Here is a 21,639-nt window from a genome sequence, read left to right on the forward strand (position 1 = left end):
CTACCCTCCACTACACACAGAAGGCGTGGGTGACCAACCAATGGTGATCCCGGAAATAACCAACAAAGAGGACCACCGAGGACTGACAAAAATAGCTGTTTTTTTGGGGTGCCATTTACGAACTGATGTGTAACACAAAAGTACCGGCCCAGAGTCGGCCCAAGATGTTTTCTGACATGTATGACTTATGACCAACATACGGCAGTTCGCAAATGACAAATGTATAACCAGCATGTGTGTAATACTAATAAAACTGCGGCCAACAATGACCACAACATGCACACGCATTGTTGGCTATCTTTACTGTAAGGAGGGTAGGCGGGCGGGGGTGTCAGAGATATGTTTCCACGGAATGGACACGGTGCGAGGGTTAATCTGACCTCATACTCCGGAGGTGAAGGCAAGTGCGGTATCTCACATTCGGATAATTAGCACATCAGGGCGCCCCTGGTGAGTGCCTGGCTGCAGAGCAGTTATATCATCGTGTTCACAGGGCGGCCCACCCCCTCTTAATTGGCAGCAACTGTGTCTGAGTACTTAATCCGCGTGGCGCGGCAGGAATAATTGCAGCGCCAGCCTGGAGCCACTTGTTACATTGTAAATGTAGCCGCCTAGCGCTGCCGCGCTCTCACTGACTCAGCCATTATTAGGTATTTATGAACTAAGAGCTGCTCCTGGCACTGGCAGCACGTCTCTCGCAGCAGGAGCAGTGCACAGGCACTGCTGGTGGCGCGACCTGGCGAGTCTCAAATGCGTGACAACGCATTTCAGTGTGGTGATACGGAACACCGCACTGAAATGCGTGAGTGTCACACCGGATGCGTGATACTTGACAGGACTGCTCTAGCGCTCGGCTGGACCCACCCCACCCCGTTCGGTGGGAGAGCTGACAGGACCCCTAGGTGCGCCCTGGATGACCGTATCCTTCACCTCTCGCACCCGCCGTCCGGTCACAGAAAGTTCAGCACTTTCCAGAGTCAGCCAACGCCGGGGCAGCAGCAGGGTCATTGGGTCCCTCCTGGGCAGAAACATGTCCCGCCGCCGGGGCAGCCACGTGCCCCACCTGGGGACATTTTGGGAGATCAGTTCCCCCGGGCCCGATCGAGCCGCAGCCGGGCCGACTATGCCTGTTATCGTTTCAGGGGGGCCATGGGAGGTCCGAAGAGGAGAGCCGGCGGGCGCGGCAGTCTAGATCCGAGTTACTGATGATCGATAATTATAAGGCAGCGGTGCAGGTCATTCCGCCGTGACCGCAGGAGCACTGATATCAAAATGTCAGTTTTTATCATGCATAATTAATGAATACACCACAATAAAACATGGAACACCAGGGATTTATTGAAACCTGCGTACACACTGCAGGCAAAATGTTGGAGGGCTGGAGGGGACGACTGAGCCATTCATTCTTCAGAAGCGGATGGCATGTGTTCGACGGCTGAAGTGACTGGCCTCTTTTGTGGAGACGGCGAAGTGTGTGTGTTTTTACATTTTAAACAGATCTTATTGACGGACGTAGGTAATTAAGTGGCGTTTACTAGGGGTTGAGAGCAAATAACAAACATCGCTGGGGTGCAATTAATGCCCTGTCATGGGTCGCCTCACTGTGTGTCCCGTGGACGGGCCTCGCTGCTTTTATTGCCCACTTCCTCTCGACGGCTCCTCAGGCCTGGAGCGGCCCTGTGGCAGTGCTGACGAGAGCTGTGGGGGCGGAGGCTCCATGTCTTTCAGGGGGCCCTGGATGGCAAGCACCGACAGCCTGCAACCAGCAGTGAACTGACGAGTTCCGCATGCGATATACATGTGCAGTATGTACACGTGCGTGCACGTGCATCAGGGAGGATTGTACATACCATGAAGCAGTGTGGATGCCGTGGGCTGGCGCGATCACACGACAATCGGCCCTCGAGCCAATGAGGGCTGGAGTTGTGATTGGTATCAGAACCCCGAGAATACATTACTGGGCCACAATACATAGTGTATGTATTGTTTATTTTACAGCTGGTCCCATGAAATTCCTCCAGCCTACCCTATATACTGTCAACACTGCCTCTAGGACAAGCTTCCCCAGCCCCCTCCAGTATGGATGTGCCCCCTCTCTGCCCGAAGCTTGAAGCGGTAACAAGTTGTGAAGATTTTAGGGGTGGAGTGGTACTTAACGCCATAAGGGTGCCCTGCCGCAGGGTTTGCATTTTGGGAGGAGGCGGGAGTATCCTTCAGTGTCGCCTGGTGAAGGGCCGAAAGATGCGCGGCTCTCTGTACTCCCAGCACTCCAATGGCAGGGGTGGGGGGAGGCTCTCTCCAGTGGAGTCAACAGGCAACTGTACCCCCACATGGTTCCCTTTGACGCATGTGTGTCCCCCAGAGGGGGCTCAGGGGGCGGACATGTAACACTTCAGAAGTCAGATTATGTTTGTTCCTATCGCCCCTCCAGACCTCCAGACTCCCGGTTCAATCATCAGTCCTATTAAAAGGGGGCGCCCCAGGAGGGACGGGCTGCAACTCTCTCCTTGTGAAGAAAAAGAAAGGGGCAGAACAATGGGGCCGTCCGTCCGAGGCACATGTCCAAAATAAACCCCCTCCCCCATTCACTTCACTAGAAAGGTCCAGCTTTCGTGTTTTTTTTTAGGTCTCGACTATTATACCCCACAGGGATTAATAGGTGAGTATATAGTAGGCGAAACAAACATTTGACCAAGTGTGGATTACGTGCAGTTCATGTGAACTAGTTGTGTGAGACGTGCGTGCACGTCAAACCCATCAGCCTCGCACCAAACACCATCTGGCTCGTATCCGACTTCAGAGGAATCCGCTCTCAAGCCTCTCCTGCCCCTGCCATCAGACTTCAAGGAAAAGCGCTCCAGCTCCCCTGCCCCCTCCCCCAGCAATGCTGGCAATGTTTACATTTAACTTGTTGGCTTCCCTCCGCTGTCATACTCCTAGCTGTCCTCCAAATGACGTGCTGTATTTCTAACACACACAGTTTAGTAACCAAAGCACTGCCAAGTAAAAACAATTCTGCTTCTCACAGGACTTACAAAGATTCAATTGCTTAGCGCCCAAACACGTAGTTTAGCGATGTGGCAATAGCATGCTGAAGTCTCCATGTCTGTTTGCGTAACATTAACTTAACTGAATCACATGACGTGAGCAATTAAACTATGTACTTCCAGAGATCAAATTCTTTTTTTTGCTGGCAGTTTTATTTAGCGTGATCTCGACCTGAAGGTATCAGCTTGCTGTACATTGAGCACTTGTTGCATTACAGACGGACATATTCCTTTTTTTAGGCACGGGTAGATTAAGTGGTTTGCGCAAAATCACATGATGTTGAACGTCACTGCCCAGACTCGAACTGAAGCATTCATTGTGTATAAGGCCTGTTCTTTAAGTAAAGTAGTGCTTGCCTCACTGACTTTGACATGACAGTCATGCTTCATTCCTTCTTGTATCCCTTTATCCACACACATTTCGTGCGCGCGCGCCGCGTTCCGCCTCTGCTGCCACTTCAGCTCACCAGGCTGCACATCCCCTCCCCCCTCGCTCGCCAATGTCCCTCCCGCCCTTCCTTTGATCTTGCCGCGAGTTCTCTCAGTCTAATGACCCTCGCCCTCCCCATCACAGAGCGTGCATCGCTTATCTGTTTTTATTGTGTATTCCTTCTTTGATCTTTCCCCTTCCTTATTTTCCTGTCTTCCCTTTGCATTTCTCTTTTGTTTGTTTCCCATTCTCCTTTATCTCTAATTTCTCCTCGTTTCCTTATTTCATCTTTTCCGATTTTGCGGATAGTTTTTGGCAGATACTGGCCGGGTGCAAAACTCATGGTAAATTATCATCAGTTACCGAAGCGATATGCTTTGCTATGGTGTAAAAAAAGAGATGCATAGGCAGCCTCCAATTCATGATAATTTTTGGGTTTTTCATTGTTACCTGGACTTCAGATTAAAGGCTTTCCTGTTGTTCTTGTTTACCATGTGCCACGACAAGATGACAACCTATTAGGCAGATTCACAAAAGTCTTAACAAAATATAGAGTTTGTTCTTTGAAACCATGGTCGATCTTTCTACTGATGTGTTCTGTGTGTTTTGTTGTATTTTTTACCTGAGTTTTGTTGCTTTTTCGCTAGCATGTCATCATATATTTGACTACACGCTTCACAGTGACCCAAGTACTCTGAACTCATACGTTGCAAGTATCAATTTGTTGCTAGCAGACTCTTATACAAATACATTTGACCTGCTTTTATAAGTATAGTTAGTTTCACAGTTGTTTTATTTTTGACATGCCTGATCCCCCAGTTTCAGAATCCCAACCACAACAGGAGCTACTACAGCGAGTACCAGACTAACAGTGGCGCGTTTCTGCTCCTATCACTGGTTATTTCAGCAGGGTTACAGACATTAAATAAGATAGATAGATATTGGACTGCAGCCAGACTGCACAGCTTTCCAGCCCCATTTCTAAAGTGCACCTGGGAGGCCTGCTTAATATTCAAGTCCATATCCCTGTGCATGTTGAATAACACAGTCTTGCTTTTCTAATTTCTGCCCTAGCTTGGTTATGTTTCATCGTGCACTAGAGTAGCAGAATGAAAATCTGGACAGGACCATAACCTGGTACTAAGGACTACACTTGCACTTAGTACTTGGAAACTTGCTGACTCTGTTGAGTATCTGAAACTCCGCCATCCCACAAAGTAAGCCAAGAACATCAAAGTGACCAGCCGCTTTGAGTCTATTTGCCACCATCCACTTCAGGCGCGCCGCAGGTCATAAACAGGACCATCTGCTCGTGAATCGGGATGCTGGCATGGATGCCCAGCCCCCCCCGCTCCACCACCAGCGCTTCCTTTCCTCTGCCGGCTACTTTTCACCCTTTTCTTTTAGTGCTGACCTGCTGCCAAATGCTAATCCGGATTAAAGGTTCGTGATTTAGACGCTGCGAAATGATCTTTAATCAGCTTTATTTACTTAAGTAACACACATTTTTCTCTACCCCCTTCCCCTCTCTGTACCTGCTCGCTCCCTCGCCTCTATTTCTCTCCCTCTCTCTTACTTCCTCGTGCCCTGTTTCCCCACCTTCTTCCTCGATTGGCCCCTCCTCCCTTCTGTTCCTTTAATTTTTTTCTACCTCCCTTTGTCCCTCTCTTCCTCTCTCATCCTCATTTTCTCTAAACGTCTCCCCTCCTACCTGTTTCTCTATCTTGTCACTCTGCTCTCTTTCTATCCATTCTCTCACTTTATTCATGCATTTGTTTCTCCTCTGTCCACACTGTCTTCCCTTATCTGTTATCACTGCTCCTATTTCATTTCTCGCTTCTCCCTCCCCTGCTTTCCCTCCCTCTACCTGCCCTTTTCTGTTGCAGAAGAGGACGCGTCGTCCTTCCAGGTGAGTTGCTGACCGATACCCAGAGTGTGTCTGCAGTGCCTGACCCCTGACCCACTGTTCCTGGATGGAAGCTTCCGGTTCCGCGCCCGTATATGTTCCTCGGTTCTGCTCTGATTTTACATGTGATAAGAGTTTCCCAGTTCACAAGCGCCCTGTGTCTGTGAAGGAAGGTGGTGCTACTGCTGGCACACACTACTGTCCCGTCTCGTGTCTGGCTCTCAGGGGCAGGTGCACTTTCCACAATAAAAGCTTCACTGTGACCTTACAAGCATTGTCCCCCATTCACCAAACTGCTGGTGGTGGCAGAGGTGATTTTACGCACCCTTTGACCTTTTCTGAAATCAGTTGGATCCATCCTCCCACAGCATCTTTCAACGCCACAGCATCACTCAATGGCACAGCATCACTCAACGCCACAGCATCACTCAGCACCACTCAACGCCACAGCACCACTCATCGCCACAGAACCACTCAACACCACAGCACCACTCAACACCACAGCACCACTCAACACCACAGCACCACTCAACGCCACAGCATCACTCAGCGCCACAGAATCACTCAGCACCACTGAATGCCACAGCACCCCTCAAAGCCACAGCACCACTCAATGCCACAGCACCACTCAATGCCACAGCTCCACTCAATGCCACAGAACCACTCAGTGCACAGCATCCCTCAACGCCTCAGCATCACTCAACGCCACAGCATTACTCAACGCCACAGCATTACTCAACGCCACAGCATCACTCAATGCCACAGCATCGCTCAATGCCACAGCATCACTCAGCTCCACAAAACGCCACAGCATCACTCAGCACCACTCAGCACCACTAAAGGCCACAGCATCACTCAGCACCACTAAAGGCCACAGCATCACTCAGCACCACTGAAGGCCGCAGCATCACTCAGCACCACTGAAGGCCACAGCATCACTCAGCACCACTAAAGGCCACAGCATCACTCTGTGCAACCATTAAACAATAACTGGTTCTAATATGTTCTCTCAATGTTTCAAGCTTTATTACAAATGTCACAAAAAGATGTTAATATTTCACTTCTGTTCTTGGATTTTCATCACAATAAAATACACTGAATACAATGTTCCCAAAAGTTATTTACAAAAGTTTAAGCTATTGCCATTATAAATTAAAATAACTTTTATTTAAGTATTAATTATTAAAAAAAATAAAAGCCATTGTTATTTGTAATATTGATAGATCTAAGTCATGTAAATACAACACATATTGCATTACAAATGCTATAGGTGTCACGTTTGCGAAAGTTAAAACTATTGGCATTGTAAATGACAAAGCTATTAATTTCGCTATTTTCAAAACCAACACATAAATAAAAAATGTGTCATTTACAAGACCAATAGCTCAAACTTTCCTAATGCGAGACCTATTGCATTGCAAATGCTTGTTTTAAATATAACTTGTGATAGAAAAATATTTTTAAATCGATGTGTTATATCTATTTTGTGGCGCAATCCATAATGGCCTTGTTTAAGCAAAGGGATTTTTTGGGTAAGCAGTATTTGATGCTGTCTTTGGAAATCAATGTGCAGTTGTTGTTTATTGCCACCATTGTAAAACTGATGTTTCTGGGGATCACTGGGCTATTGATATATTGTTCGATCAGTGTACATTGAGGCTGTTCTGTATGCATAGAGTGCATTGATTGAGGCCACAACAGCTGGAAAGGCTTGGGATGAATGACTCAGTCCATCTAAGTTGTTCAAACGTAAGAGCGGGCGGGCTGGCGTTTCATGCTAAGGCGGGTGCTGTGTGTGATTGTTTGCAGGCTTCTGATTACAGTCGTCAGCGGTTTGTAGAAAATGAATCTCTGGCTGTTTTGTGTCCGTTGAAAATGCCCTTTGTATAATGTGCTACCGGTGGTTTGATTGAAGTTTTTCTGAAGTTTCCACTTGCTATGCTATGCAGCTGTATGCCACACCTGGCCTGGTGAAGCCCCCTCCCCCCGAGTGCTTCCAATGGCTCTGCAGGGCAAGGTGTGGCCACAGCTTCTAGCCGGGTTACACCATTTTAGATGCTGACTTGTGAGACTCGGGAACTAAAAGGGCTCAAAGAAAATCCAGAGTAAAGCCCTCTGCATTGAAAAGCTGCACTGATCGATGGACCTTACGCCGGGCATGGCAGGTAGGCACTGAATCCCAAATTAAAGGTCACTCAGGAAGGCTACTGTCATCTTAGCTGAGCTAGACCTACAACTCCAAGGTTCTTAACTAATGCGAAGGCGGTTGGTGGCAGTCCATTCCTTGAGGCAATACGATAACAAGCATTGAAAATGCAATGGGTCTCGCCTTTTATTAAGTAAAAGCCATTTGCTTTTCTAATGGTATTGTATAGCAAAGCAAGTAGCTTTAAGTTAATTAAAGGTGAGACCTATTGCATTTTAATGCTTGTTTGGTAGGCTGTAGGTTCCTAGATCCGTCCCCAAAGCTGTTCCGTGGTGCCAGGCAGCAGCAGAGGCCTCGATGGGCAGAGCACACAGCTCCTGGGCTTGGCATTATCCCGGCTCCTTCACGCCTCCCCCTTATCAGTTGACACAAGTATTTAAGACCTGGTAATGAAGGGCCTCTCTCTCCCCAAGAAAGAAAGCCGGTTTAAAAAGCCAAACTGCGCATCAATGACATAGGGCTCACGGAGAGGAGTGATGGGGCTGCCTCTTAATTGTGGCCTTTAGGAACCCACTTCCTCCAACCCCTCAGAGCAGATAATCAGGTAGAGTCAGCCCTGCGAGAGTCAGGTATGAGGAGGGCGGTTCACCACGCGACAGCGTCACCGAGGCGCCGGAGAGCAGGTTCTCTAGGCACTAGTAGGCGCTGCTGCACACCCCGTGTTTTGGTGAGTAAAGCAGCAAGCAGTGTCCGTGGCCAGCAGTTTTAGTGTTTGTGTAGTGTAAACACTGTTCTCGAGATTCGCTTATTACGCTAACAAGCAGAAGCTTCACCATTTCATTCTGCTCGCCCACACAGAACAGCAGCCGGTCAGGCAACAGTAGCACAAGCTTCACACACACACACACACACTGGCAGGCACCCTCTGGCAGAAGCAGTGCTGCACATACATGTGCTTTCACAAACATACAGAAACACACACACACACACACACATGACTGGCAGGCACCCTCTGGCAGAAGCAGAGCTGCACATACATGTGCTTTCACAAACATACAGAAACACACACACACATGACTAGCAGGCACCCTCTGGCAGAAGCAGTGCTGCACATACATGTGCTTTCACAAACACACACACACACACACACATGACTGGCAGGCACCCTCTGGCAGAAGCAGTGCTGCACATACATGTGCTTTCACAAACATACAGAAACACACACACACACATGACTGGCAGGCACCCTCTGGCAGAAGCAGAGCTGCACATACATGTGCTTTCACAAACATACAGAAACACACACACACATGACTAGCAGGCACCCTCTGGCAGAAGCAGTGCTGCACATACATGTGCTTTCACAAACACACACACACACACACATGACTGGCAGGCACCCTCTGGCAGAAGCAGTGCTGCACATACATGTGCTTTCACAAACATACAGAAACACACACACACACACACATGACTGGCAGGCACCCTCTGGCAGAAGCAGTGCTGCACATACATGTGCTTTCACAAACATACAGAAACACACACACACACACACATGACTGGCAGGCACCCTCTGGCAGAAGCAATGCTGCACATACATGTGCTTTCACAAACATACAGAAACACACACACACACACACACATGACTGGCAGGCACCCTCTGGCAGAAGCAGTGCTGCATATACATGTGCTTTCACAAACATACAGAAACACACACCACATCAGGTACAGTACATCAATATCAGAAAAAGCTTCACTCGCTCTCTCGCTCACTTGCATATGACATGTACAGTCAGGCAACAACAGCACAAGCTTCACACACATGTAGCAGGTACAGTACAGCAGCTCATGCTTCATACACACTACATGTACACACAATCACAATTATATATACACATTATAAAAGGTACAGTTGTGCATGCAAATCGGTCAGTTTGAGGAGGAAGTTGCTAGAATGTTTTTAAATTTGTGACCCCATGTCTAATTGCATGTAAAACAATGTTGTATTAAAGTGCACTCTTTTTAAAGATTTTCACAGAGGGGACAACCCCCAAATCCCCTTTTGTTGATCAGGCTTGCTTGCTTTGCTTGGTTCCGATGTAACACTCAGCCCCAACTTCTACGCCTTACTACTTTCAAAAGTCACAAGCCGCCACTACAATGCACCCCATTATGTTTAGGAATATGTGGTTCGTACGGCCATCAGTGGCATAACTAATTTAAAACCTGATACTTTAGAAATCTCTTCCAATGATACGCATCCAAACACAGCCCATGGATAGAAATCCAAGGGCCTTAAAAAAAGAATGACATTAATAAGAACGCATTTAGGTGCAATTGTAAAGCTAGAAAATGTTAGATAGATGCTGTTAAGATAACGTATGGTACAAATAGACAACCAGAATGCGAGCAATGCGCTTGGCTGACATTACAATGGCCAGGCCGGAAGCTGATTCTGATCCTTTGGATCACGCACATGCACGTTCTTTCCCGGCGTGTAGGGACCAGAAAGAGCAAAGTCCTATGAACACTCTAGAAAGCTTAAGACAAACCTCAAGGTGACTGTCTAGATGACTCCCCCCAGCACCCCACTCAAGAAGTGCTGAGGATACTGGTCTGTCCCCTTCAGCTTTGACACATGACCTATGCCTCATTGTCACTGATCTGGTGTTTAAAACACCATGGTATTTTCCTCTGTTTACTTTCCTATGTACCACGCTGTGGATTTGAAAAACTGCAAATACATGAGTTAAATAAATAAATAAGCTGCCCAGTTTAATTGCAAAACTGACCGATATGCTCATATATTAATTGAAATACAGATATGTTCATTGAAATACAGATATATTCATTGAAATACATATCATTCATTGAAATACAGATATATTATTTGAAATACGGACTATCACTTCCAGTTGTCCCCTTTCTGTAAATACTCTTTAGTCCTTTACAACAGTGTTTGGAAGAAGATCATCTGAAGTGAAGCTATAAATACTTTTTTACAGCAGCAGCCAAGTGTGAGGCCCTGTACTTGAACTGTCTGACCCTTAAAAACATTCATGTCTGAGCAGGGCTTAATTTGTGCCGGGGCTTGCCGGTGCTTAGCACCGGCACCTAATTATCAGGGCCGGGTCTACACAGTGAGTCACGCATCGCATTAAGTGAGTGCACCGTCCGCACATCAGTTACATGATTTCCTTCGTGCATGTGTGCTGCTGTCACTTAGTTATCCCGTACTGACTGGTTGTGTTGTTTGAACATGATGAGTCATGACTCTGAACAACTTACTGTCTTAATGGTGACGAGTACGAGTCCGACTCAATTTCTCCTCCTCACTCGTCTAATGTTTTTCACTGACAACAGACTTCCGGGCCGGGTCTGGCCCAGCCCAGTGGACGAGGTCACGCGAGTCAGTGTTGCCGGCCCCTAGTGGGCGGGACACTGAGTTGGGCTGGTCTTCTTCTTCTGCGGGGGTTGGCCGTTGGGTCTGTGCGCGGCAGAGGGAGTGACGCATGCGCAGATTTTGTAATTGCTGCATCATTCTCGTCGTCGTGCCCACCACGTTGAACTTAAACGCTGCTGCCGTTGAAAGTAGCGGGAGTCGGTCGGACCTGAGGTTGGCTGACTCGGTAATCTTAGAGACTGACTACTACTGTTGCAGACTAGCTCACCAGGTGAGGTACGGTGAGGCATGGCCTGGGGTAGGCAGCGGCCTAATCATCTGCATCCAGGACTGCCTGCATCATAATTTATAAAACCATAAATAAAGCTGCGCAGGTGAGGCATAGCAGGGGACAGGGTCGGGCAGGGCCTGGCAGGCCGCAGGTGCCGTGATTACTGTCTGGTTAACATTTTATGTTGATTATTTTTGTATTTGTGGGTTGTTCTGATCATGATGGCCTGCTGGGGTAGGCCGGCGGCCTAATCATAATTTAAAAACGTAAATAAAGCTGCCCAGCGCAGGTGAGGCAGGGCCTGGCAGGCAGAGGCCGCAGGCGCCGCCGTGATTACTGGTTTACTTATTTTTATTATTATGTTGATTGGTGAGGGTCTCTCCGGTCTGATGATCATGATGATGAGTGGCCGCGGCCATTAGTTTGGGGCCCTTAGTTTGATCATCATGATCATGTTGCCAGGAGTAGTGTGTGGGGCTATTGACTGCGCAGTTTCAGGCCGGCCCGGGCTGCCTGGATGGATCAGACATTACTGGGCTAGCCCTGGTTTCAGCTTCGGTTCAGGCTCGCTCGTCACCATATCGGTGGGGGTTGGTTGGGGCTGTGCTCGGCAAGCAGCGTGCGCAGATCTAATTTTCACATTGCAACGCAATGTGCGCGCATTCGCTGCTTTGCCGCACCCAGGGGGCCTAGCATACCTGCACTGCCTCTCAGGCACTGAGGCTCCCCAGTCACTCACTACCACTATAGCGGCGATGATGCCTGGCCCTGGATTGATTTTGTCACTTGTTGTGCACGGTTCAACTTCATACAGTATGTTAATGGAAGGGTCCGTCCGACTCCCCCATGCCTTCTTCTCCCCTCAACACACCCCAATGCCATCCTGCTTCCTGCCATTGCCTGCCTTCTAATCGAGTGCCAGCTGCACCCGTGCCGTGCACCATTCATTTCCCACTCAAACAGGGCCCTGTGGAAAAAGCGGCCTTTACCTTTTAATGACGGCACTCCAGCCATAATGTAACTGCGCAGTGCGCACAATCTTGGGGAGCTCGCCTGTGCTGCGTTTTTTGCCTTGTAGTTGTAGGTTATACAACCATCATTTCACTTGCTGCCTGCTACCTAACCCACCTCAACTCACCATTCGTGGTGCTACTCTCATGCTAATGACTGAAGTGCGCCAGCAGCGGTGCCTGAACCCGCACACTTGTCCAAGCCCAGTCTAAGCCACCTCTGCCCTCTTCGCACCCGCACCGTGGCCCGTCCGCCCAATCTCACCCCAGCACAGGCTCCAGGTCTGCGCGGGCAGCGGGTGAGCACTGCTGGCCAGGCATACAGGGAATAAAGAAATGTATTTACTTCTGACTACTCTCCGCACGTTTCCCTGGCTCAAAATTGACTGAATTGCGTGAGCAAAAGCCATGCAAGGCTCGAGCATGAACTGCGTCCAAATATCTCTCCGAGTTCTCCCAAGCACAGTCTCATAGCTCCTTACCCACTACAACTCGGCTGAATCACTACAATGTGTCAACACCTGCTCACAATGCTGACAATATCCTGTGCTCAACGTTGCTGTAGCTCGTTTTCACGGAGCTCAGGGTTATTTTCATTCTGACCAGTTTCATGTAAACTGACTGAAAAGCATCGTGTGAGCCAAGAATTTCACCCGCATGGACCGAAAGGCAGTGTTCCCTTACCAAGCCCTGGCACTCTTATCTCGCGATAATCAAAGCATAAATATGTGTTCATCCCCGCAAATAACAGAATACATGGATGGTCTGCACTTCATTCCCACACTATTATTGTGAAGAAACGTTTGAGTCCATTCAAGGGCTGACCACAATAACCCTACACATTCCTCGAGGCTGCTCCAAAGGAGGGTGTGGCAGGGCTGACTGTATAACAGGCAACTTTGAGATGAGAAACGAAGCCCCTGGTTAGCCTTTGCATTGGGACCCCCATTCTACTTAAAACGTACATAATAAAACCCAAATATGCACTTTAAAAAAAAGGGTTGTATTTATCTACATAGACATTTGTTTGCTTTCATATCCACTTTAAACTTGTTGTCAAACACATTACATTATTACAAATACAATCTTGCTAAATCAACATTATTCTCATAAAGAAATTTATTTACATCTGACTAAAACAGATGAGGCCAGCGCTGCCCCCACTCACAAGAGGCCTCCGTGGTTATTTGTATGGCAAGCATGAGTGTATGTGTAATGCACGCGCACGACCCTTAAAATAACCACAGGCGATAGTCAGACGCCCACCCTGGACCCAATCCCGCTTTTTGTCCGGTGGGTTCTCGTGTTGGGGAACAGGAACACCAAACCCCCCTGCGGGCTTTAAAAACCTCTGACCGCAGCCCGGATTATGAAAAAGGGTTATTACTGCCCTGGCGTTGACCCATTCCCGCTTTCCTTCCTGGTTTCACAGCCACCTTGCCATCTGTAGGGCTGCAAAGAAGCGCCACCCTGGAGTGTGATGTGAAAAGTGAGGGTATTGCGCTGCAACCAGTCAAAGCTGCGCCTTTGTTTGTTTGTGGTATTTCTGTAGTGCGTGCGTTGCCAAAAGACAGTGGATGAAGCTGTGACTGCTTGAAAGGTAGTACAGGGTTATATACCTGCTGCAAAGAACGTCTACTATGCATATAATGTAAAATAGGTCAGTGTGTTTGTTACTGCTTCTGTCGGAGAGATCCTTTTGTTACTTGCAGTTTGTAAGTTAGCATCTTATCATAGAACAGCAAGCTATTAATATTAACTAGTCTGTCAACAAAGAGCTGCATGCAAACGGCAAGTTATATATTAGCGCTATATGTTTTTTGGGCCAATCTTTCATTATCCTAATCTTGCAAAAAGGGTTAATGTGGCTAGAAATCGATTTTTATTGAAGAGAACCCCTATCAATACTGGTATGTTTTAAATTCTGAAATTGCCCTTTTCCAGACTTCGAACTCTTAAACTATATTGCCTACAATGACAATCATGGATGACATGCGACTCCTATACCTTGTAGTCCTGTCTGATGGGAAAAGTGGGCGTGGTCTCCGACAAACATTTGAGCACCTGCACTTCATAATTTACAAATTAAGCACTGTGTCTGTGACATCTGAAATCCCAGGTCTTTACAGGTATAAATGCTTGTTTGTGTGAAATATATTCACTCCTGGAGTATGGAAGCGGCGGTTCCGTCAGTGGCCACCAGAGGGCGCTCCTCACCTGCTGATGAATCTCACTGAGCTGCACATTGGATGAAAGGGAGAAGGGTTTCCTCTTCCGGGTCACCGGCAGCAGAGACAGCACCAGCAGCGGATGTTGACATCACTTCCGGCCTCTCCTGGTGTGTCCAGCCTGCTGCAGAGGAGGAAGGAGCCCTGTCTGGTGGGCAGTTACCGCCATCTATAGACCCTCACAGACCCCTCCCTCAGACCCCAGACCTGCCCGTCCCCCCCAGACCCCAGATCTGCACCTCCCCCAGACCCCAGATCTTCCCCGGCACCCCCCCTCAGACCCCAGATCTGCCCCCCCAACCCCCGGCACCCCAGGAGGAGGAGAGAGCCTGGACATGTCTGCACAGGTCTCTGCTCAGGTAGGAGATTGTCAGCACCTTTTTATTTTTTATTTTTTTATTTTTAGCGATTTGTAAAGCGCCTGGTGACCCGAGGGCATCCCCGCGCTATAATAATTATGAAGATCTGAGGACAGAGAAGGAGGGACTCTATTTAGGGAACAACAGCGTTTTCAGTTTTTTCCTAAACATTAAATGATTAGGTTCAAGCCGAAGGGAGCGGGGAAGTGCATTCCATCTGGTGGATGCTTTAACCGAGAAGCGACGGCCGCCAGTACGTGTCTTCCGGTGTCTGGGGATATTGGCCAGGTTCTCATTCTCCGAGCGAAGGGACCTGGGAGCTTTGTAGGGAGTGATCAGGTCTCTCAAAATGGCAGGGCCAGACACACTAAGCAGTTTATGTGCAGTGCACAGGGCCTTAAATTCGACCCTTTGGCGTATTGGAAGCCAGTGGAGAGCCTGGATTGCTGGTTTGGCTGATACTCTGGAGGGGAGATTCCAGAGTAACCGGGCGGCCGCGTTCTGCGTGCGTTGGAGTTTAGCCATGGTGGATTCTGGGGCTCCAAGGTATACCATGTTGCTGTAGTCCAGCCGTGCAAGCACTAGTCCCTGGACCAGGAGTTTCCTGGATAGGGGAGGAAGTAATGGAAGGATCTTCCGAATGGAGCGCATTAGGCCGAAGCAGGTCCCTGCTGTCTTGGTAGCTTGAGTTTTCATCGACAGCTCGGGTTCTAGCCATACTCCTAAAGTTTTAATTTCTGGTTTCGGGGCGGGGATTTCCCCGAATTCATCTGGCCAGACGGATGGAGGGATGGTGGTCCATTGCTTACCCAGAAGCATAACTTCAGTCTTTGAGCCATTTAATTTGAGCGATGACTCACACATCCAGTTGTGGATATTTTTAAGGCAGTTTTGCAGATTGTCTGGGTGTTTGTCCAGTTGGGAAAGTGAGACGACTAGTTGGGTGTCGTCTGCGTAGCTTACTATTTTAATCCCGAAGGGGGTAACCACATCTTCGAGAGGGGCCATGTAAGCGTTAAATAGGGTTGGGCTTAACGATGACCCCTGAGGGACCCCACTCATGAGGGGGAGGGTGGCAGAATGGAAATTGCCATCCCACACCTGGAACGAGCGCCCTGAGAGGAAGGACTCTATCCATTTGAGCGCTGAACCTGCAATCCCTGCCGCAGCCAGTCGATGAAGTAGGACCAAGTAGCAGAAGTAGGACCAAGTAGCAGAAGTAGGACCTTCTGCTGTGTTTGTAGAAATAGACTGAATAATCCTGGAGGGAATCTCTGCAGAAGCCGAGCTGAGCTGGGCTCTTCTGTCTGGGGCTCCTGGGGCTGAGCTGGGCTCTTCTATCCGGGGCCCCTGGGGCTGAGCTGGGCTCTTCTATCCGGGGCCCCTGGGGATGAGATGGACTCTTCTATCCAGGGCCCCTGGGGCTGAGCTGGGCTCTTCTATCCGGGGGGCCTGGGGCTGAGCTGGGCTCTTCTATACGGGGGCCCTGGGGCTGAGCAGGGCTCTTCTATCCGGGGCCTCTGGGCTGAGCTGAGCTCTTCTATCCGGGGCCCCTGGGCTAAGCTGGGCTCTTCTATCCGGGGGCCCCTGGGGCTGAGCTGGGCTCTTCTATCAGGGGCCCTGGGGCTGAGCTGGGCTCTTCTATCAGGGGCCCTGGGGCTGAGCTGGGCTCTTCTATCTGGGGGCCCTGGGGCTGAGCTGGGCTCTTCTATCCGGGGGCCCCTGGGCTGAGCTCCTTTAAAGCCACATCTCGCCTGTGCTTTACTGCACTTTTATAGTGTGCCCTAGTACTCAAATGAGGTTAGGATCTCTAGGGGAAGCTGATAGGGCAGCTCTGAGTTCTCTGTTAGCCCTGGAGCAAATGTTATCAACCCACCTAGGGTCGGTATAGGTGTAGCTGCGGGTCTGGAGATTAGTTCTTCAATACCTGCGCATAGTAAGATAAAAGCAGAGACTGCCTCTGGGTTAGGGTTAGCCAGTGTTAGGCAAGTCTCACAGAGCGATGGATAGTTTTATACCATCTTTTGGAACACCTTCGTGCAGTCCAATGCTTTCCATTTAACTCTTAGGTTATAAGTGGAAATGTCTAAATTGCCAGCCCCTGCCTCCTTTCTAGTTTTGGGTCTCGGGGCTGCCCAGAAAGAGACTCAGATGGGATTGCGATCCCCAAAACTCGATGCCCTAACCTCTGCCCAAACCAGATGATCTTCTAATTGTGCAGATATAAAAACATAGTCTATAGTTGAGGCTCGACCAAAACCTCTATAAGACAGTGTTGAACCTTCCCCATTATTTACAGAAACAATATCCATAACATTTAAAAGGCTGTTATTTGATAGGTGGTTTATTAATTTGTGTCCTCTCTTACATGGATTAACTGAGATATGATGGGTGGGACTCGCAGTTTTTCCCCCTGCTATCTTCGCATTAAAGTCACCTCCCAAACATATCCCTACCGGTTTATGCTTTCCCAGTAGATTATTCGTGTCTGAAAAAAAGTTAAAAAGATTAACAAAATTAACGTTAGGTGTGATTAAGAAGTCATTATTATAAAAATTAATAAAACAAATAGAACCCCCCGTGTATTAATCAGTACTTGAAAGTTAGCGTTTCTAATGGGAATGAATTTCGGTCTGCCACCTGATGCGATACTGACCCATATTGATAAACCACAAGAGGGTCTACCGTGTTTGGGGTGAGGGGGTATAATATTATAGCACTCATATCCTTCTAGGTATAATTCTTTAGTTGCCCAGGTCTCCTGGAACATGAGGATATCAAATGTATTTACCATATTAACCCATTCTTCAATAAACGTGGCAATTTAGGCTGCGGGTGTGTGCTTGTCTCGCTGAACTTTATTTTAAAAGCTGATCTAATAGCTGTGTTGCAATTTTAACTTGACTGTACAATTTATTCGGTGTTGTATGCTTAAGGGTACTAGAACTCACTTACCTGTTCCTAACGCTCTTGGCCCCGTTCCGCCCCGGCATTGTGCCGTTTGTGCGGAGGGTCGTCTAGTTGAGCGCCATTTTCTGCTCCTAACACCACTTCCGCCCTGCCCCTCCACCTCGCAGGTTAGCGGTCTAGTGGCTGCAGACATTTTTCTATTTTAGGCACGGTAGTTGCACCTTTCCTCAGATAAACGCGGCGATTTAGGCTGCGGGTGTGTGCTTGTCTCGCTGAACTTTATTTTAAAAGCTGATCTAATAGCTGTGTTGCAATTTTAACTTGACTACAATTTATTCGGTGTTGTATGCTTAAGGGTACTAGAGCTCACTTACCTGTTCCTAACGCTCTTGGCCCCGTTCCGCCCCGGCATTGTGCCGTTTGTGCGGAGGGTCGTCTAGTTGAGCGCCATTTTCTGCCCCTAAGACCACTTCCCCCCTGCCCCTCCACCTCACAGGTTAGCGGTCTAGTGGCTGCAGACATTTTTCTATTTTAGGCACGGTAGTTGCACCTTTCCTCAGATAAACGCGGCGATTTAGGCTGCGGGTGTGTGCTTGTCTCACTGAACTTTATTTTAAAAGCTGATCTAATAGCTGTGTTGCAATTTTAACTTGACTGTACAATTTATTCGGTGTTGTATGCTTAAGGGTACTAGAGCTCACTTACCTGTTCCTAACGCTCTTGGCCCCGTTCCGCCCCGGCATTGTGCCGTTTGTGCGGCGGGTCGTCTAGTTAAGCGCCATTTTCTGCTCCTAACACCACATCCGCCCTGCCCCTCCACCTCTCAGGTTAGAGGTCTAGTGGCTTACTTCCTGGGTAGTATAAATGGTGGCCTGGCGGACGCTCAGCGGACGAGCGCAGCGGGAGCGCCGACTTCGCGCCAAAGTTGCACCTAAGTTAAGCCCGTCTGCGCCCGTCCGCGGACGACCGGGCCCTGGGGCCAGTCACATTGCCCAACTCATCACCTATTCCTCCGCTGACCTTTTAATGTTTTGCCGCACGGTACCCTTACAGGCCCGCGCCGCAAGGGCTGCTCTGGATTGTGGCATTCTTGTTTCCCTGGATACTCCTATTTTGGAGACTCCTTCTCCCTGCTCTAAGCCGATATCTTCTCGCCTCAAATCGTCAACTCTGGGGGCCACTCCATTGACCGTGATATATCTCAATACCCGGTCAATGGTGAAACATCAACTCGAAATTTTCCAGCTGCTAGACGATAGAGCTGTGGATATCCTCCTTTTATCAGAGACTTGGCTGACTGAGGACTCCGCCCCTGACATCCTTGCTGCTATCCCCGCCGGCTATTACATCCTGCAATCTAATCGACCAGCTGGGCAAGCCGGTGGCGGGTTGGTAGCCATCACACGCTCCCAGTATATTTTTACAACCTTAGCTTGTGCTAGGATCCCCAAAACGGAAAGTCTCACTATCAAATTCACTTCTCCCAGGTTCTCTTTTATCGTTGTTCTTGTGTAAAGACCCCCTGACCCCATGCCCTCCTTCCCTCAACAGTTTGGTGATCTTATTTCCCAACTCATCATCAACCATGCTAAGGTTATCATTATCGGTGACTTCAATTATTGGCCCTCTGACCCCCGGGAAAGCCGTCTCTCAGAGGAATTCTCTGATCTCTTATCAGGCCTGAACTGTCATCAACACATTAAAATACCCACTCACTGCAAAGGCCACATCTTGGATCAAGTGTGGACGGCCAATTTCGAAATTTCGTCCCCTATAGCGACCCCTTGTTCTTGGTCAGATCATTGCTTTATTTCTTTTTCTTTTAACTTGACTACCCCCAGTCGCCCCTCCCCTACGACCAATTTCACTACTCGGAACTGGAAGAGAGCCAACCTGGTGGAACTTCATTCTATACTAGCCTCCACAGTCCCTCCGACCTCCGCCTTGGTGACTCGCCAGGCCTTCCTTCTTGAACAATGGCTGCTGTCCGCCTGTAATACTGTCGCCCCCCTGAAAACTATAAAAACGAAGCGCCCTCATGACGCCCAGCGGTGGTTTACGGATCAACTAAAGCTGGACAAATTAGCCCTACGCCAGGCTGAGCGCCGCTGGAGGTGTAATTATGACCAACAACTTAAAGCTGAGTTTGTGGACCGTCTGAAAGCCTATAAAAAATCCATCTTATCGGCTAAAACAATGTATTTTTCCCCAAAAATTATGGAGTCTGCTTCCAAGGCAAAGGATATTTTCTCCATAGTGAATGAGCTCTCTTTGCCAGACCGTGTCACTCCTCAACCTCAACCTACACAGTCCTTGTGCGACTCACTCAATGCTTTTTTCATTGATAAAATCATCACTATCAAAAACAATATCCCCCCGCCCTCATCCTCTTCTCCTCCTCCATTACCTCCCAGAAATCCTTGCTGCCTGGATGTCTTTCCCCCGATCTCCCTCTCGGAGTTTTATTCGTTACTGCATAAAGTGAGCTCTGGCTCCCCCAATGATTGCTGCCCTCCCCAAGTCCTTAAGGAAATCTTCTTGGCCTTCCCCGACCCTCCACTGGCATTACTGAACAACTCGCTGGCGACGGGGGTGGTCCCGGACTCCTTTAAACAGACAGTTGTGATACCGATCCTAAAAAAGACCAATGCCGACCCTACGGTCTTGAGCAATTATAGGCCCATCTCCCTTGTCCCCTATCTGGGGAAAATTTTGGAGACACATGTCACTTGCTGCCTGAGTGCTTTTATTGAGAGCGCGTCTTTTCTGGAGGCCCAGCAAGCCGGTTTCCGCCCACTTCATTCCACCGAGGCGGTCATTGTGGCTGTGATGGATACCCTGAGAAGGGGCGCCGACAATAACATCTCTCAAGCACTTGTCTTGCTGGACTTATCGGCGGCCTTTGACACGGTCGATCATGCAATATTGAACGACCGTGTCGGAAATGCCGGCATTCAGGGCGTAGCTCTCGACTGGGTTAGATCCTTTCTGGATAAACGCTCTCAGGCAGTGCACCTGTCTACCTTCTCCGCCTCCTATTCCCCCCTATCCTGTGGAGTCCCACAGGGCTCCGCTTTATCCCCTTTGTTATTTAATTTGTACATGCAGCCCCTAATTGCTTCTCTTCGCAAATCCGCAGCCACTATCTTTAATTACGCGGACGACTTGCAGTTAATTTTTCCTATTGACACCTCCCTTTCCTCCTGCACCAGCTTCCAATTTACCATGCTTGAGATATCGGAATGGATGTACCACATCCAGCTCAAATTAAATCCTACCAAGACCGAGCTTGTGCTGGTGGGCGGAGCAGCCAACCCATGGAATGACAGCTTTTGGCCTCCCTCATTAGGGCCGCCTCCTTGCCCCGTCAACTCTGTGAAGAGTCTTGGCATAGTCATCTCCAGTGACCTATCTATGAGGCCTCAGATTAGTGCTGTCACGTCATCCTGCTTTTTCCATCTGCGCAGGATACGTAAAATCAGCATATTTCTCACTAGAGATGCACTTATCCTTGTCATCGTGGCCCTTGTTATGTCGAGAATTGACTACGCCAACACTCTGTATGTGGGAATTCTTGCATACCACCTCCACAGGTTGCAGCTGGTGCAAAATCAGGCAGCACGCTTGGTTTGCCATCAGCCTAAGCATCAGCATGTTTCGCCGCTGCTGCGGAGCCTGCATTGGCTCCCGGTGGCTAAGCGCTGCATTTTCAAACTGGGCTGCACGATATTCAAAGCTCTGTCTGATTTGGCTCCTGTTTTCATTTCTTCTAGTCTGAAGTGATATGTTCCCTCGAGAGATCTTCGCTCCTCCTCTCACATCCTTTTAGTTATCCCTAAAATCAAACGCAAAAAACATGGTGGTTTATGTTTTTCTTTTTTGGCCCCCAAAATCTGGAATTCCCTTCCGTCTGCTTTCCGACATTGCCC

At 48.7% G+C, this 21,639-nt stretch overlaps 1 pseudogene across 1 annotated transcript in view; it reads left to right on the plus strand.

The window, feature by feature from the left end:
* Window positions 1-14,553: 14,553 nt before the first annotated feature.
* LOC147737472 (uncharacterized) overlaps window positions 14,554-21,639 on the plus strand; it is a 45,480-nt pseudogene continuing 38,394 nt past the window's right edge. Inside the window, exon 1 of the transcript XR_015299090.1 lies at window positions 14,554-14,800. The product of XR_015299090.1 is annotated as an uncharacterized LOC147737472 (transcript). The remainder of the gene's footprint in view (window positions 14,801-21,639) is intronic.

Source organism: Lissotriton vulgaris, chromosome 1_1, assembly GCF_964263255.1.
Source record: "Lissotriton vulgaris chromosome 1_1, aLisVul1.2, whole genome shotgun sequence".
Classification (NCBI taxonomy): Eukaryota; Metazoa; Chordata; class Amphibia; order Caudata; family Salamandridae; genus Lissotriton; species Lissotriton vulgaris.